The sequence below is a fragment of the Schistocerca americana genome, chromosome 4, assembly GCF_021461395.2.
Source record: "Schistocerca americana isolate TAMUIC-IGC-003095 chromosome 4, iqSchAmer2.1, whole genome shotgun sequence".
NCBI classification, from domain to species: Eukaryota; Metazoa; Arthropoda; class Insecta; order Orthoptera; family Acrididae; genus Schistocerca; species Schistocerca americana.
Window position 1 is genome coordinate 440891905 of NC_060122.1, and position 12644 is coordinate 440904548.

General features: G+C 40.6%; 1 protein-coding gene across 1 annotated transcript in view; it reads left to right on the forward strand.

Moving 5' to 3' along the window:
* LOC124613533 (forkhead box protein L2-like) overlaps positions 1-12644 on the forward strand; it is a 162033-nt gene that overhangs the window by 25228 nt on the left and 124161 nt on the right. The gene's annotated exons all lie outside the window — the stretch shown is intronic.

Consider the following 12644-nt stretch of genomic DNA (forward strand, 5'->3'; position numbering starts at 1 on the left):
TTATCTGTTTCGAAAACTTACGGACACATTCAAGGATTTCACTTTGATAGCAATGGATCGGTGCAATATAGGTGGAGTTGTAGCTCCGACAACGACGTCAAACATTCTACAGTGACGGTATCAACAAACTGGATCTCGTTGGGAGAAATGTGTTCTCCGACAGGGGACTCTGTTGAAGCCATCCTGCGATGAATGGAGGGGGGTACCTCCGGTACCACTACCACTCTCCCCCCTCTTTGTTCAATTCCCTAATTGTATGTGGGAAAAACGAGTGTCTATAAAGTACCATATGAAACAAATTTTTCTGATTTTCTGGTCGTTTTCATTTCGCGAGACATATGTGGGAGCAAATAATATGTTAACCGACTTTTCTTCAAACGCACCCTTTTGGAAGTTCAACAGCAAGCCTCTACGTGATACACACATCGCTCCTCTAGCGTACGCTACTAGAATTCGCTGAGCATCTCCGCATCACTCATCGTTCTCACATCAACTAAACGATTCTGTGACGAATGAAACGTGCTGCTGTTCGTTGTGACGAATATACTACGTAGAAAATAAATATCGAAACAATCATCTGTACATGGTTTGGCAGTGCCTGAGGAGACGTCTAAGGTACTATCATCTTTATTCTTTCTTCTGCAAGGCTCCCTAATATCGTAGCTTACGAACTACGGTCGATGAGATAAACTTACTTGTTCGTCATATTATTTAGTTCTCACCTCTCTCAAGGATTCCATTGGTTAAGCGTCTCAGTTCAGACAACTAAGACGAAATACTTTACTACTGCTACTACTACTGCTAGAACTACTACTACTACTATCACTCGCTCAATTCCGTTATGTTCTATTTGTAGCTGTTTATTTTTTATTTATTTGGTGTGATATCACTGTATGTAGTGACTTGCTCTTCAACCCTATAAGCCTGTACAATCAATGTGAGGTCAGAGGTTAGGTAAAGTTCCACGTTCTGGCTCTAGGCGGACCAACCGGCACGACCGACCGCCGTGTCATCCTCTACCGAAGGCTGCAGTGGAAGCAGTATGGAGGGGCATTTAGTCAGCACACCGGTTTTCTTATCCTTGGAACCGCCACTAATCGGTCAGGTAGTTCCTTAGTTGGCCTCAGGAGGCTGAGTGCACCCCGTTGTAGTCCATCCACTAAGGAAAAATCCATGGCAGTGCCGGGAACCGAACACGGATCCTCCAAATGGCAGTCCGCGCACAGACTTTTCAGCTACAGAGGCGGACTCTGAAGCCAGCTGTCCACTTGTTTAAAAGGGGTGTAAATGGTGCCATCCGTAAGTTTTTATATTTCCTAATTTCTAATACTTTCAAAATTTCGTTATTGTTTATATGGTGTGTTTTTGAGGCATGAATTGTGGACTAGTCCCAAAATTAGTCCTTATTGAAGTAAACAGATGCCTAAAAACTGCCGTAAAAGGCTTGCTTCGTAAAATGAGGATCCACATACGAACATACTCAGCCTGTCGTGAGTGCCTGGCATCTCTCTAATGTTCTTCCCCTGCTTTGCTTTCCATTACTAGATGGAAAATGAGCTGCAAATTGTTATGTTTACTGTCTGCGGAGAGAAATGTTCCAGTTTAACTTTGTGTCTGACGTTACCATCTCTGAAACTTACTCGTACGGTGGTTACTGTCACGTTACATGCTAACTTGACAAATATGGTGGTTTACTTTATAAATAAGTAATTTTTATTCAAAGTGACATTCATGATGCTACCTTTCAGCACAGTCATCAGTTCATCGACGATAGAAATCCGCTGCTTGGCGACGGAGCATTTCTAGAAAGCTTTTCTTTATTACTTCAACGTTGGATAATCTCTTTCACCCCAAAAGTTCTTTGAGCGTGCTGGAAATGTAGAATCCGCCTGTGAAGCCCTGATCAAATTGTTGGCATCATTTCACTACGGCTGGAGGTGACACTGCATTTGGTTCATATATCGCCAGAATATCGCCGTGAATCAATGTGCAGTTTAGACGTTGGAGTAAGTTTCCAGTTGCCGCTCCATTTCAGTCGCAAACTGTGATGAACCTGTCAATGGTACCGCAGCAGGACTGTGGCTGCAGCAGACCCTGAACAACGACTCTCCTCCGCCACTCTCGCTCCGCTGTCGTCTTAGCGTGACGACATGAGTAACTTTCTGCAGCCTCCGTGTGAAATACAACTGAAGCAACGTTGGGAAAACGTTCCTATACATTTAGCTTTATGCCAACTACAAAATGTAATGCTTCGTAGCATGGGCACAAAGATATTCTGAACTTACTGTTAGTTGAGGCATTAAACTGACATGTTCATAATTTAAACCACATAACTTGTAAAGTAAATTAATATTATCGTCCACATCAAAAATTCAACTCAACTAAAAATAAAAATAAAATGTCATTCTCGTTTTTGCAATATCGAGTACGATACTTAATCAAAATAGTTTGCTCTCTATATGTATAAATATAATTCTAGACTTTCTCTAGTATAAACATCACCTTTTTAAAAATATCTAATTCTTGTTTAATATTATTGTTCGCAATAGTGTAAATATCATTCTATCTTATCATTTCTCTCATGTATTTCAAAGTGCTACATGATCCGTATGATGAGCTCATGTTCAATAAATAAACACATGAGACTCAAATTTGCACGTTCTTTCCCGTTTACTAGAGAGATTTCGCTTTTTTCAGGTAGCGAAATTCTGCCAATTTTCCGAAGAAAACTGTAAGAATCCACCAAAACACCTCATCTACCGTCTGAAAAACTTTTCATTTATGGAAGACAGCAAAACATTCTAATTACGCTGTATGAATTAATAAAGTTGACTTTAGGACAGGAATAAGCAGTTATGTAGTACATGGTCTTTAAGTGACGGTAAAATGAGAGGTAAAACGTCAAATCCTTTGAGAAGCTAGTTTTCCTACCAAAGAAGTACATCCATCGTGCAACCTCAACTTTCAACACCGCTTTCTGAGAACATACTTCCTCTCTCTCTCTCTCTCTCTCTCTCTCTCTCTCTCTCTCTCTCTCTTCAAAGTTTAGCCCATTCTGCTAGATCCACTATTTTCATTATTTGTCAAATGATTTTATTTAAACATTTTAGCTGAATGTCCTTCTATCGCCACGGTCGTCAGTTGACCTAGGAAAGGGAAGTTTTGTGAGTGATCTGTCCGTGAATCGTGTAAACTGTTTGTGTACCGTATTTTCTGAGGCCGAGATTGAGGACCAGCACAGGAATTTACCTAAACAAGAGTGTAAAACCGCCTAAAACCCACACTCGGGGTATCTGGTGCACCAGACCAACGCTAGTTAATCCGTCGCGCCGATTCCATCCGGATCTGCCTGACATCCCGGTGTCGCGAGCTAGTGCGTCGCGCGTTACGCTATACGAGCAGCTCTCCGCGACACATAGTAATTCTAGTAAACAAAATATAGTCGATATCATCATCAACATATGTCTTCGTTCGGGTTAATTCCAAGTACTCGGGTCAGTCAATTACCTACCGTATATTAAGACGGAAGATAATGAAACTTACGGAGAAACAGACGATCTGTTTACAAAACTGCGCATTAGAAACAAAATGGAATGAATGAAATTTCTCATACTGAGAAATGAGAAGGAGTGATGTTTATACTTAGTAAAAAAAAAGTTCTACAGCCAAGATCGCATGAATACTTATTTATTTTCGACAACCGGTTTCGACAAGTTTTGTTGTCATCCTCTGGCGATCAAAAATTATTGTTACAATGGACATGTTTTGTAACAATAAGTTCTGAAGACGAGAAGCAAAGCTCGACGAAACCGGTCGTCGAAAACAAATAAGTATTTATGCGATTTTGTAAGTTTTTAATCAAAATGGAAAGACATGATGATAAAAGCGCTCTGCTGTAGGCCATTTCCTCACCGAAACGAAAAAAAATTGCCAAACTACTTTCATACGCAAATGCAAATGTTTCAGCAGCGTTATCCATTACAATGATACTGCTTTTTCTTTGACTACAGATCGGTTATTTCCAAACAACCACACAGAGAACTGAAATATTCCTAGATGAATAACAGGCGTTAGGGAAAACAACCTGTCTCTACAGAAACAGAGGAAAATAGTCGACCATTCATCTATATGAAATAAGGAACAAATCTAACATCGAACTTGTGAGACTGAAAATGTGTATCATGTCGCCGTTTCTTTCTTTTACTGTCTTTTTTATTGATCACATAGAAGGCTCCATGCGTCTCATGGATATATATTGAAGATGAGTAAGAAATACTTGAAAGCGATCATGGTTTAAATGAATTAATTTTTTCCATCAAATATAACTGGTTACTGCTATTATACAACATTACTTGTGAACATACAAGATATAAATGTACAATACCTCAAAGTTTCGGACCCCGAATGGAAGCATGGAACTCTTAACAATTACTGGTAATGTTGCGTCAGTCCAAGTCGTCCTAAGCAAGCTCGCTCTACAACCACGCTAGGCAAAAATCGCCGTCTGTTAAGAGCCAACATTGACAAATTTTGTGTTGGAGCTTTTAAAGTGTAGAGGAAATCTGGTATGTTACCAGCAAATTTCTTTTTGCAGCACACTTTAATACACTATGTGATCAAAAGTATCCGGACACCCACAAAAACTTACGTTTTTCATATTAGGTGCATTGTGCTGCCATCTGCTGCCAGGTTCTCCATGTCGGCGACATCACTAGTCATTAAACATCGTGAGAGAGCAGAATGGGGCGTTCCGCGGAACTCATGAACTTCGAACATGGTCATGTGACTGGGTGTCACTTGTGTCATAAGTCTGTACGCGAGATTTCCACACTCCTAAACATCCCTAGGTCCACTGTTTCCGATGTGATAGCGATGTGGAAATGAGAAGGGACACCTACAGCACAAAAGCGCACAGGCCGACCTCGTCTGGCGTACATAGACGTTTTAAGCACCTTCTTGCTTCCCGTTGTTGAAGAGTAATTCGGGGATGGCGATTGCATCTTCCAACACGATCGAGCACCTGTTCATAATGGACGGCCTGTGATGGAGTGGTTACACGACAATGACATCCCTGTAATGGACTGGCCGGCACAGAGTGCTGATCTGAATCCTATAGAACATCTTTGGGATGTTTGAACGCCGACCTCGTGCCAGGCCTCACCGACCGACATCGATACCTCTCCTCAGTGCAGCACTCCGTGAAGAATGGGCTGCCATTCCCCAAGAAACCTTCCAGCACCTGATTGAACGTATGCCTGCGAGAGTGGAGGCTATTATCAAGGCTAAGGGTGGGCCGACACCATACTGAATTCCAGCATTACCGATGGAGGGCACCACGAACGTGTAAGTCGTTTTCGGCCAGGTGTCCGGATACTTTTGATCACATAATGTATACTAGATTCGCTCTTACTATGCTATATTTAAGTGCTGAAGTAGTTAAAGCTAGAGGAAATTCGTTTAATTTGATGAGATAAGGTGCGATCAAAAAGTTTTCGTTCTAAGGTCTCACTAACCCCTTGCCTGAATGTCGTTGCTTATGTTCCTGCGTCGGAGTCGCGTTTGGTTGCATATGCGCTGCAGAAACGCACCCAAACGGAAAAGTTTTGATCATCCCTTACATGAGTGTCTTAATATGTGTTTTAGTCAAAAAATTCATACACATTTGTGCTAACTGTTTTTACTTTGACGATCACGGGAAACACGAGAGCGGTAACGGATGTAATACAGCAGGTGTTTTGCATCAACGACTTGTTAAACTTTTTGAGTCTATGAACGAATCTTTCGTAATTCATTCATCGAACACAAACTTAAGTTTTTTGCGAATACTATTAATGTGATAATGTTGATACCATATTAGAAAACGGAGAAGCAATTCTTGTTTCAAAAAATTTATTTTGGTTATCAGGGTTTTTCAACAATTTGTGCCTTTTAGGTTAAGTTATTTTTTACCAAGGGCAAGTCTTTCACTATACAATTTTACTGCTACTCATATTTACATTACGGTACTTCGCTTTCTTTCCAAAAAATAAAAGTAGTTGTAGGTTCCCCTTCGAGTTTTCGTTAAACACTGACGGATTTAATTCCATCCACTTTGCATACGTAGCTAAAACAGGCAATTTTTTCAAATATTTTATTATGTTTTATTGCTGATATTTGTTTCATGGGCATTTAGTGGGCCAAAGCATAATTCTGGAGACCTCATGGAAGATGGAACATTAGGCAGAGAATCATGACATGAACCACGAACCAATACCCATAAAACAAATATCAGGAATATCGCAAATACCGGTCATGAAATCCTGCTTTCTATAATTACGACGTTCTGTTCTGTACTTTAGAATTAATTTCATTACATATTTCCAATCTCATACCATAAACATGCGTCAGTATGCTTGTAAGTACACCATTCATACTGACACAGGATTAACACTTTTGACAGTTCAGAAATATTTTAAAATATGGCTGTCCTGAAATAGTGCACTGTCTTTCATAATTCTTGTGCGGAAGTGTCTGTTTTCACACATTCTATTCATGTTATTTGCACACAATGGACACTTTTATTTTGCTGCTGCCTGTAAAGGCGCGGAAACGACGGGGATATATTCATCCGGATAGGACAACTAATGACAGCCACATGAACGCGTAATTAACAATTTAAGGCATGTTGACCATAAGACAAGGGAGAGATTCCAGCAATATGGAGTCATTAATTTGCATAGCACACATTTTTTTAGCACAGATCATAAAAAATGTGTTTCTAGCCATCGAACTCTTCCTCTGTTGCATGTGTCCTTCTCTGAACGTCGTTGACTAACATCTGGAAGAGGTGCAGTTGTTTCTAATTTACTCATACATTCAGATTCCGTAGAAGATATTCCAGCATTTACGCGTTACACTAATGGTAGGAGAAGTCCAAACAAACTTTGGTTGGGCCGTTTCGTTTCATAACGTATCAAGTCAAGCCTTTGTGATATTCGTCGTTGCACCACTTAGCTGAAACAGGCAATTACTAATGGACGTATCTGACACTATTTTCCACAGTGTTTTGTAGCTTGGGCTACTGCCGGTGCCTGAAGTACTTGACCCTTAATGGTGTTACTTTAAATGGACACTATCTTCTGTTTGCCGCATTCACTCACACCTAATTTCACTCACTCTTTTTAACATTTCTTTGAACTTGTTGTTCTGCTAGAAATTCACTGTTGCTAATACCACTTGCGAACTATACAGCAATGCAGTATTTGTTTCTCTTTGAAGATATAATATATGCTCTAAGAGAGGTTATTACTAAATTATTTCTTCAAGAATATTTTTGGAAAACGCCTTTTGAGTAGCTTCGGAAGGTATCTTTTTGCGAGCATAGACTTATCTTGCAAGTATGAACGGAACAATACTGCACAAAGTGCACGCTTTATGCGTTTGATTATGACTGTAACTTGAAATGACGAGCTAATGGAATCCTCACTTTCTGTACATGATGACTGAGAACCCGTCTTTGATTTCGTTACAATTTTATTCCTGTGGACGGAGGCCATTCCCGTTGTCCCGTCGCTCTATATCCCTAGATGTCAGGCAAACACTACGAGAGCGTGATGAAACGTAATCCTTCGAATTTTTTATGTGAAACCTCTTAACGATTTTTAAATGAAACAAACGTTATTAAGATTCTACATTTATATTCTTCACGTCTACATACTCATTTCTCAACATAGTGAGCCTGCCGACGAACACATTTCTCCCAACGAGAGACCAGTTTGTTGATATCGTCATTCTAGAATGTTTGACTTTGTTGTCGAAGCCATAAACTCACCTCTGCGTGCACCGCTTCATCACTATCAAAGTGAAGTCCTCGAAGTTGTAAGGTGTTCGTTAAGTTTTGTAAACAGACTAAAATCGGATGGGGCCAAGTTGGGACAGTATGGAGGATGATCGACGACAATGAACCCAAGGTGTCGGTTTGTTGCAGATGTCGCACAGTTCGTGAGTGGTCTGGCACTGACATGCTGAAGGTGGCACTGACGTGCTGCAGGAGGGGGTGCTCCATGTGTGGGCGAACTATTCGAATTCGAAACTCGGTTACGGCACGCTGTTACATAGCCAAGTTAGACACCGCCATGCTATACGCTACAGTTCGGAGTCCTCTAGCGGCTGAGGGTTGCAAATATGTAGATATGAATTACAATGTTTGTTTTATTTAAAAAGCTTTAAAAGTTTTCACATGAAAAATTCACAAGCATTACTTTTCAGCACGCCATGGTACATGCGTATTATCTCTCTACTAGTTGGATAAATTTTGTTCTTCGTTTTGTAATGTTTTGACCCTTTGTGTGACATGATTATGAGTTAGAGACAGGAGAAAAGTTCTCGAATTGGCTTAGAGGAATGTGGAAAACAGTCAGAGAAAGACACTCTGTCTGCCATATGTTCCGCGTCGGCTCTCATCAACCCCATACATGGATTCAGTCTGTGTCCGGTACACTTGCCTGTCTCACAAGTAGTCGCACTGTGCATTAAGCTGCACACAGTCGGTTCAATTAGTCTACACACTAACAAATCCTTTTACTGTCCCCTAGACTTAGAACTACTTACACCTAACCAACCTAAGGACATCACACGTATCCATGTCCGAGGCAGGATTCGAACCTGCGACCGTAGCAGCGGAACGGTTCCAGACTGAAGCGCCTAGAACCGCTCGGCCACCGCAGCCGCCGGACTGGGATGGCAAGCGTTAATTCTTTGACATTGCTTTCCTATGCACGGAGGCATCCTAGTACTTTTGACCCAGAGAGGGACAACAGTCCTCGAATACCACCACATTTTCCTGGTTTGACTCCATCAGATTTCGTGCTCTGCCTTCAGTGGGGAGTATTTTGAGGAAGTTGAATTGATTCAGTGGAATCAATTGCCTGAGTGTTCCATAATCTCTACGACGGATTTTGCAAATGAGTGACAAGAAATAGAATGCATGATAAAAATTAATAAGTCGATAATAATTTTAACATCATTTTGTATTTTACTTCGTGATAATCACAGACCTCAATCAATATACTGGCTAGAGCATCTCTAAGTTAAAACAATATCTGTGAGATATGAATAACGTAAAAAGTTAGTTGAATAGTCAGATTGAAAGTGCTTAAAAACAGAGTAAAAATGTAGAAGAAATTAAACGTCCCAGAATATTTTCATTTAAAATACGTTTGTTACTACATTATATTCGACAAACTGAATTGATCTCAAACAGATCATTGCAACGTTTTTCACTGTGACACACGAAAGACCATCAAGTTGAGATCGGCTGTGCAGCATGCTTTCCTCATTCTTCATATATTTCTTTTAAAAAAAGGAAAAAAACAACACGGACAGCGTGCACTAGCTCGCCTCGTTTGACGCGGTAGGTAAACGCTCGTTGGGCAGAAGACAGACGACCAAAACGTGACTCTCGATTAATTACAGCCCGTTCCTTTGCTGTCCGCCTAACGTCTGTAGCGTGTAGCTTCTCTAACGAGGCTTTTACGTAAGCAGTCGAACTCTTCGCATCAAGCGGTCGCCACGTCCGGCGAAAACATCTACACTCTCTCTACCTACGTTATGCATATTCGTAGTGGTAAACTCGCATGTAGAAAATGTTATAATGTTACTCAGTTTTTTCCCTGAAAGCAAATCAGAGTTAAAGAACGCTTTCCTGATCTTTTCGAACATAGCCTTGATATTTAAGATCACAAATTGTGTTGCAAATTGATAATTTCAAAGCACAATCATCAACACGCCTGCCGGCCGGTGTGGCCGAGCGGTTCTAGGCGCTTCAGTCTGGAACCGCGCGACCGCTACGGTCTCAGGTTCGAATCCTACCTCGGGCATGGACGTGTGTAATGTCCTTGGGTTAGTTAGGTTTAAGTAGTTCTAAGTTCTAGGGGACTGATGACCTTAGATATTAAGTCCCATAGTGGTCAGAGCCATTTGAACCATCAACACGTCTGAAAAGTTTGTAATATAAAACTAATTTCCCTATATTTAATTTCTTCATCATTTTAATTGGACTCTGCTCTTTTTGATAGCGCTAAACCATTCTCAAACGAAAGGCAATGTGTTGAGACTAAGGATCTCATGGGCTGTGAATGTCGTAGTTTTAGCGAAGCAATACCCCCTCCTTCTCGAAACAATGACGGTAGTGCACCCTTCAGTGTCGTAGTATAATATTTTACAGCCGTGGGATCTTTTCTGTCTTTTCAAAGCCATCTACTTGAATAATTCCAACTTCCCGTATTTTATAACACCAGTATTTTAGCAGAATAAAGGGAATAGTTTTTTCCGAGACAATTCCTTTCAGTGTAGTTTCTCCCCAAAATTAGCTGTCATTTCCATTCATATAATCGTCATTCTCATTTATCTACAATGTAATTCTTCTATCCTTTATTTATATGATTAATGATGGGACAGGGCTTAAATTATTTTCCTAATATAAAGCTCTAAAATAATGCTGAATTCAAGAAAGTGACGCTGGTGGTGTTCATTCTGGTATTACAGAATACAAAATAAGAAGTTAGACATATCATTGTATTTGCAGAAGTGATGCTTATAATATAGACATCATCAAAGATGGCATAACTTCTTCTGGCACTGTGAGTCGTATCAACTCAGAACAAAAGGCTTTGAATAAGAGACTTTCAGATATCATTTGGGATATAGCTTTTAGTAGAGATTTTAACACTAGTTAACAGACGCAGTGAGCCCTCAAAACACGCAAAAGAGTTCATTTCTTCCGTATATATGGTGTCTCTCCCTCTAGCACTAGACTCTTCAATTCCAGAGGGTGTGAATTTTTTAGCAATCGACCTATGAAGTATGTTGACTCATTTTCAGTCGGACTCTTTCAATCATTAGCAGAAGCTAGTTTATTGTCGCTGATAGCCTTATATAGTTTGTGTTTTACTCTGGATTAACGAAAACAAAAATAGAGTGTAAGAGTTTAGTTATCACTTTATTGTCCCTAGAGACTGCACCGAAGTAGGAAGACGTGTTATTTTGTTATATTTTCAATTAATTTTGTATAAATACGGAGATATTAGGTGTATTTAATTTTCTTATAATAGCGACAGATTTAGAATTGAAATAAGATAGTAATGTAGAAACAGTAGCTATTTTCCCTGTCCGTTTACAAAACAGTTTCAGAAACCTTTAAATGAAGAGCGAAAATGTGTTTTCGAAGCTTATGCGAAGGTAGTACCATAGACAGTCTTTTTGCGTCGATGATGTGGTCATTAGAGAACGAGTAACTCTTCATATGAACGAGTTTGCTGGAAGAAATCAGATGTGGGCTTACTGAATAATCCACACGGACATTCACTGGACGAGAGTGAGGATAACCACAGGAAACTTAAGCCGGATGATGGGACAGGGATTTGAAACCCGCTGCTCCCATGTCCTAATCCCTGACCTCTGCGCCGCGTAGCCTGGTAATCAATAATAACTCGCGGTTACCTACTACTAAAGCTAGAAACGTCCACAGTATTGTTACTGCGGCATCGTCCTCCATAAAATGTAGTCAGTAACATATAGCACTACCATTGCCAATCGTCATTTAAGTGTATACAAAAACGATGAAAGAAAAACATATTTGATGTAAATCATTTTATTATTTCTCAAATGAGTCGTTTCCAGATTCATCCACCGTCTCAAGATGAACAAAATCGCTGCCCATGAATGTTTGTGTTTAACTATAAGGGAACGGAGCATCAGTCGATACTGGACGTTGTACGAAAGACGTAATAAGCGATATTTGTTTGGGCTGACTCCAGCTACACAATGCAAAAACTAAACTGTAAATATCTGCTGAAACACCAGAGAAAATGCACCTTACGACTCTTAGACGAGACATCATAAAAGGCTCCTTAGCGACGCAGATGACTCTGAGACAAGTGATTTACAGAAGACAATTGCGGTCGAAAATGTTGGGAAACACCCCAGAGGCGGTTGTCAAATGTTGAACATGTGACGTCGCCAGATGATGCACCTTGCCGCAAAGCAGCGGTTGGGCATCTCGATCCTACTCTTGCTGGTAAGGGGCAGTGTTACACACCAGTCCGCTAGACTACTCTGTGTTCATGAGTCTAAACCGATTCTTTGTAGTCTGGTATTACCACTAATGCGAGCTCTACCAATCAACATCTTCGATAGCTTCATTTAAAACGCAGTCCAAATAGCGAGACACAGAGCAACCACTTGTGTTTTGTCACACAATCTTCAGTGGCTCGCGATAAGGCTGTGCTCCGCCACAGCAGATTTCAACGGGTACACCAAGTATGTGGCAATGGCGCTCAGTACGTGTATGCCGTGTGCGTCGGTCTTCGATAAACAGTGTGCCCTTCCGTCCCCTCGTCCATTTTCCAACATGTCTAGAAACGGAAGCTTTCCATCCATCGTGAACTTGATGCTGTGATGAAGCTAATTAAAATGATCCAGGAAGCGGTTCAGAGCGTTTATTCCCTGTGGCCAGGGCCCTATCATAAACGTATCGTTGACCTTCCTTAAAAATAAAAAAAAGCTAGGTTCTAAAAACGCCGTCCTCAGCGTCATGACTTCAAATTCTTACACAAATAAATTGGCGACTGCAGGGAATAATGGGCTCTCTATAATCACACCGTCAG